The sequence below is a fragment of the Xiphias gladius genome, chromosome 10 (genome assembly GCF_016859285.1).
Source record: "Xiphias gladius isolate SHS-SW01 ecotype Sanya breed wild chromosome 10, ASM1685928v1, whole genome shotgun sequence".
NCBI classification, from domain to species: Eukaryota; Metazoa; Chordata; class Actinopteri; order Istiophoriformes; family Xiphiidae; genus Xiphias; species Xiphias gladius.
The window spans coordinates 13,798,452-13,804,860 of NC_053409.1; the positions used below are offsets into that span (position 1 = coordinate 13,798,452).

The 6,409-nt window shown below is 40.6% G+C and overlaps 1 pseudogene; it reads right to left on the reverse strand.

The window, feature by feature from the left end:
- Positions 1 to 1,133: 1,133 nt before the first annotated feature.
- Positions 1,134 to 6,083, reverse strand: LOC120795772 (annotated as a pseudogene).
- Positions 6,084 to 6,409: the final 326 nt, after the last annotated feature.

Consider the following 6,409-nt stretch of genomic DNA (forward strand, 5'->3'; position numbering starts at 1 on the left):
AATAAGAACATATACTTACAGCTATAAATGCATAGCTGGGTTAAGCAGCTACAGAGGCCCTGGGGAAAATGAGCTGCTAAAATCCCCACTGACTCCACTAAAAGCAGTCTTTATTCAATGTGAACAGTTTTTCTGTGCTGGAATACCGTCTGACCACCTTTGCTGTGTAGTAATTGATTAAACACTTTCATTTGAAAATATGCAACGAGTAAGGACAAAAATGATGAAGGTTTTAAAACTAAAAGTTGTCATATGGCTTCTCTTCAAGACAGGGTCTCAAGAATATGCAATAGACGCCACATTGAGGCACCTGTCATATCATGCTTTACTGGTGTATATTCTCAAAGAAATATTGGTTGGTAATCCAGCTTTACCCCAGTGCTGTGAAAAAAAAACTTTTTTTATTATTACTCAACGTAACTCATTCCTTATTTCATTCATTAGAGCACACATCCATTTTTACAGCCTGGTATTGATTCCTATCTGTATTTGTTATTCTTTTGCCTTTTACCTGGCTGTCATTGTGAGTAGGAAATCAATTCTTTATTTATTTGCTCATATTTAAGCACCAAACAAACACACACACGGTAAAATCTCTCAGACACATGCAGCTATGTGTCTTTCTACTAATCCATCTATCCTTTAATCTTTGTATTTGCATTTTTGTCTGTCCAGTAAACACATGGGTTACTCCTCCTCCTTGCATCACATTGACAACTGAGAGCATCTGTTTGCTCTTCGGATGCCTGCTCACATTCAGAGTAGGGACATTTTTCTAAAAGTGAACCTACTTTCTCAAATTAGAATTGATCTAAATGATATTCTGTCTTGGCTGCTGAGGTTTTTGTGATCCTGTGTTTGTGGATGATGGCGTTTTTCTGTATGAGTGCAGATTGTTGGTGAGAGAACAGAAGAGAAACTGAAGAGGATATCCTTGTGATTTCCATGTCAGGCACAAATGGAAGTTACAGAAATGACCTAAGTGTTCGGATACCAGAGAGTTTACGGTGACATTTATTATGAAGACATTAAAGTATTTGAACTTTTTAGACTGTACACAGGATAGACCACCAAGGAGTGAGGACATTACCAGAAAAAAAAAATTGACTTAGTTTGACTGATTTCATAGATTTATTCAAAATTAAATCCCTATTGTTACCTTTATTATATTCTTTTCCTCTCTCTATCCCTTTACTCCTATCTTGCTTTTACAAAAAACACTCCAGCCTTGTCATCGACCCCAACCCTCATATCCTGAGGTAATGTGTAAACCTCCAGCCTGATCATAGAGAAGCCAGTCTCCTTAATACTAGCACACACCTGGCGGGACGACGGGGATCTTTACGCCTAGACCCCTGAAATAGTAACCCTCTTGCAGGGCTCAGATGAGAGGAAGGTGGCCTCCGGTTTGCAGGGGCCCCTGAGTGTGGCCCAGGGCTCCCCCGGCTGACATTCTCCAGACAGAAGCAGGACACCAGGCAGTCTCCCCCCACTGATGGAAGAGCACCAGGGGCCAGAGGCTGAGAGCGGTGCACATTAGAAAGGGAGCAAAAATGTTGGGGAAAACCTGATGGAGCTCTGCATCCTTCTCTGTACACGCTGAGGGCCTAACTGAAACAAAACCACCAAATTAAACACATATGTGGAAATCAAAAGTGTAAAAGCATAAAATCTGCAGTATCTTTCATTTTAGTGCATCACGGTCTCTGAATATGTCACTGCAGTGACCGTCTACGTGAGTGAAAAATGAGAGCTGTTGATGTGATTTAAGAAAAATAAGGATGAAACCATTTAAGCCTTCCTCTGACTCTGCAAAACCTCCTGTAAAATCTTGTTTTGGAGAGAAGTGAAAAGGGGACGGACTAATGGAGAGATGTTTAAAATCCTTTCAATCTATGTGACATCACTCAACATTTCACAGGTAAAGAAAAATCATTAAAACTGCTAATCACCTCCTGATGGTGACACTGTCTGACGGCTAAATTATCTGAATGAATCTCTCATCATAGATTGCAACTGTTTAAACATAAGCTACAGTACTTCTGATCAATCTGTTCATACCCTCGTCTCTCCAGCTTACAGACATGCTGGAGGTATGGTGTCCAGTCCATGCTGCAGTCTCTCTCACCCTGTAGCCAGCGCTGCAGCTCCTGTTGACCTCCAGGGGGTCGGTGAAGATCCGCCTGTTGAAAACCTCACAGCTGCTGAGCACCTGGTACAGGGTGAGACCTTAACCAATGTCTGCCGACCACCTCACCTGGGAGAGATGGTAAAGAGAAGAGGTGAGGTGAGACTCTGAAAAACTAGTGGATGCCTTTATACAATTACAGTTTCCAATAATACAGCTCCGAAAAAAATTAAGAGACCACTGCAAAATTATCAGTTTCTCTACTTTTACTATTTATAGGTAGGTGTTTGAGTAAAATGGGCATTTGTTTTATTCTATAAACTACTGACAACATTTCTCCCAAATGCCGAATAAAAATATTGTCCTTTAGAGCATTTATTTGCAGAAAATGACAAATGGTCAAAATAACAAAAAAACGGAATGTTTTCTGACCTCAAACAATGCAAAGAAACAAGTTCATATTAATTTTTTAAACACAATACTAATGTTTTAACTAAGGAAAAGTTCAGAAATCAATATTTGGTGGAATAACCCTGATTTTCAATCACAGCCTTCATGTGTCTCAGCATGCTCTCCACCAGTCTTTCACATTGCTATTGTGTGACTTTATGCCACTCCTGGCGCAAATATTCAAGCAGCTCAGCTTTGTTTGATGTCTTGTGACCATCCATCTTAATCAGGTCTGGGGTTCAGGTCTGGAGATTGGGCTAGCCATGACACCGTCTTGATCTGGTGGTCCTTCATCCACACCTTGATTGACCTAGCTGTGTGGCATGGAGCATTGTCCTGCTGGACAAACCAGTCCTCAGAGTTGGGGAACAGTGTCAGAGCAGAAGGAAGCAAGTTTTCTTCCAGGATAACCTTGTACGTGGCTTGATTCATGCGTCCTTCACAAGGACGCATCTGCCCGATTCCAGCCTTGCTGAATCACCCCTAGATCATCACCGATCCTCCACCAAATTTCACAGTGGGTGCGAGACACTGGCTTGTAGGCCTCTCCAGGTCTCTGTCTAACCATTAGATGACCAGGTGTTGGGCAAAGCTGAAAATTGGACTCATCAGAGAAGATGACCTTACTCCAGTCCTCTATGGTCCAATCCTTATGGTCCTTTGCAAACCTCAGCCTGGCTCTTCTTTGCTTCTCATCAATGAAGGGCTTTTTTCTAGCTTTACACGCCTGGAGCCCTCCCCCTAGGAGCCTGTTTTGAACCATTCTTGCCGTGCACTTCACCCCAGCTGCCATTTGCCATTCTTTTTGTAGGTCACTTCATTACATCCTACAGTTTCTCAGTGACATTTGAATGAGTTGACGGTCATCCCGGTCAGTGGAGAGTTGTTTTCGCCCTCTGCCGGTCTGTAGCTTTGTTGTACCCAATGTCTGCTGCTTGACCTTGTTCTTATAAACCGCCGTCTTAGAAATTTTAAGGATGGAAGCAACCTGACCTTCAAGACTTTTCTTTTGGCATGGTCAATAGTTATTTTTTGATTCCAATTACTTTTGAGGTACTACTAGCACTGTTTTTGCCATTCAGCTGGTCCTATTGCAAGAGGATAGTGATGACCACAGCAGTGGTTTCTATACTTTTCCTTATTAAATAAGATTTGGTTCAGGTAACCACCTAACCAGTACCTCATTAAGTGGAATGAGGTGTGCTTGTGTTGGAATTCAACAGACACTGGAATGGAATGGCTGTCATACATGTAGAGATGCTGATTTCAGAAAAGTTCGCAGTGGTCTCTTAATTTTTTCCAGAGCTGTATATCATAAAGGTATCCTTTGGAGTTTTTGACCACTACAGGTGGTATAGAGCAATATTTTGATGGGAAGGTCCCTGTTCGGTTTGTATCTAATACTTTAGTAGCGAATGCATGAAGCGATCCACCAATGGTTTTGAGTTATTTCACTAGGTGACAGTTAGTGGCAGTGATGTGGCAATAAACTTAGAAATGTGCTAGCAAACAGGGATGTAAATTATGTGAATTATGTATATTTCACAAATATGCTGTACTGCAAATGTAATAGAAATAATGTTTCAACCCAATTCTTTAATCACAAAGAACTGATTATGATATTCAGTCATTTTCCTTTCTGATCTAAGAACCCTTCTGTAGGTGTTCCCTACATTGAATGCCATTGATCTAGTTTCAAACAAACTCTGCCTGAGGACTATAAACTATTGTTCTGCCTTCAAATATTTGCGTTTTCCTGTGTCAATATGTAGCCTAAGACACAACCTTTATTTTATAAAATGACTTTGGCTTAAAGCCATGAAAAAAGTTTTGTGAGCTTTTCTCCTCTGTGCATACTGTTGGCAAGTGGGTGATGAGGCATACCCTTACACCATACACTTGGTTTACCGTACACACTTTAGGGCACCTGAGGCCGCCATGTGTATGCATATTCAATTGTCTGGAAAGTACTCCTGCCTTGGCGGAGATCAACAGGAGCCCACAACCGAATTTTGTTCCGTGGCCCTTTGTGATATTTATTTTTATTGATTAAAATGCTATTTGTTTGAGTTATATTACCCTATTTACATTGTTTGAGTAACTGATTTATGTATTGAAAAGATTTGCAGTTAAAGTGGCTTCGCTACATTATTTTTGCCATCAAGGCTGAACAAGCCCTTTATTTGCTGCACATTGCTCTTTTCAGTGTAATATATCTGTTGCTGTGATCCTTTTGATAGTTTTCAGTTTGGACAAAACCATGTCTAAAATGGTGGAAATTTTTCCATGGTAATTGTGTAGTGCATATTTTTTTGGCTAATAACTGTAAACCCTAGAGATTCTTTAAGAGGGAGGTCTGAAGATTGGGTTGACTGGACAACCAACCCCTCTGTTACAACAGGAATGCTTTAAAGGACCAGACCACTGGTTTTGCATGTTTTAACCCATTTCATAACATATAAGCCCACTTTACATAATGTGGTGCAGATTAATCTCTGCATAAACTGTGTAATTACTCAGCGATATAACCCTGAAAAACATGAAGCAGACTTGAATCTCCACTTTGATGGATTACACAACTCAAGCAAGTTTCATGAGTCTGCTAATTTTTTTTTTACACTGCACGTTTCATATTTCAAATGAATGAAAAACAATGGTTGTCTGGAATGGTAGAAAAATCCATCCACAATCTGAAACTGTATAGCATACACTCAACAAAAATCATAGGTTAAGTCCTTTACTCGATTTTTGGTTAAGAGGCTGAAACTTGCAAACATATTTACATGGTCCTTTCAACAGTAACACACAGTGCACATGTCATGGGATGGGCCTATTCCCATTTTTTAAGCATTTGGAAGAGGGTTTTATACCATTGTCTCACCTTCAGTGAAAGCTCTGTGCAGGCATCCCGGATTTCTGTCCTGTCTGTCAAAGTCACCCCGTGGTGGCGCGTAGTTATACTGCAGCTGGGCAGCAGGGTCAAAGCCCTGGTAGGGGAGACTGCCTGGGCCGCCACTCCATCCTCTCTTCCCTTCTCACCCATTATCCCTCTTTGAATGTCTGTGAGGTAAGTATGCCACACTTCAGCCCTTTAGCATATTCAGCTTCAGTGAATCTGTCCACACACTCATGACTTAAAAATGATGTGATAACATGCTGCATTGTGCCAAACAATAATAGCCTACTTTATTTATGCTCACTTTCTGAATATAACAATTGACTATATGGTTGTAGTGTGATTGAGAATTTAGAATAACTTAGCACACACACACACACACACCTGTAAACGTGCTGACAAATGCTTCAGTTTGTTTCTGATAAAGAACATGGAAACAAATATTAACATTAAAATATATGAATTTCCTGATAATTTTCCTAAATATATATGTATATTTATTTATTTTAATTTAACTAACAAGTGATTGATCCATGCCCTGCGGTCTCTGTGTGCGATCAGGAGCTGCACAGGAGCGTCACCTTCTGGATAACAACGAGCTGATCATGAGAACTTGTTGAAGTTTAAATGTTGCAGACTTCCTCTTCTGCCGCCTGGGTCCAATAATTGCGCGCTTGATAAATGTTCGGATATTTTATTTTGAAAATCCGCATTGCTGACAGCGTGCGGGAATATTATTTCTTGTGCCTGTTTTCATTCCCCTGCGCGCTCAGGTGTGCGGGCGGCACCTTGTTCGATTCTTATTTGAAATCACACCATTCTGTGTTCGGAGGTCGGAGCTTTGAGCTTTATGTTTGTCTTTCGGTAGAAATATTTCGATGCAGCAGCTGGAAAAAAAAAAAAAAAAAAAAAAAATCTTTTCCCGCCTGTGATGC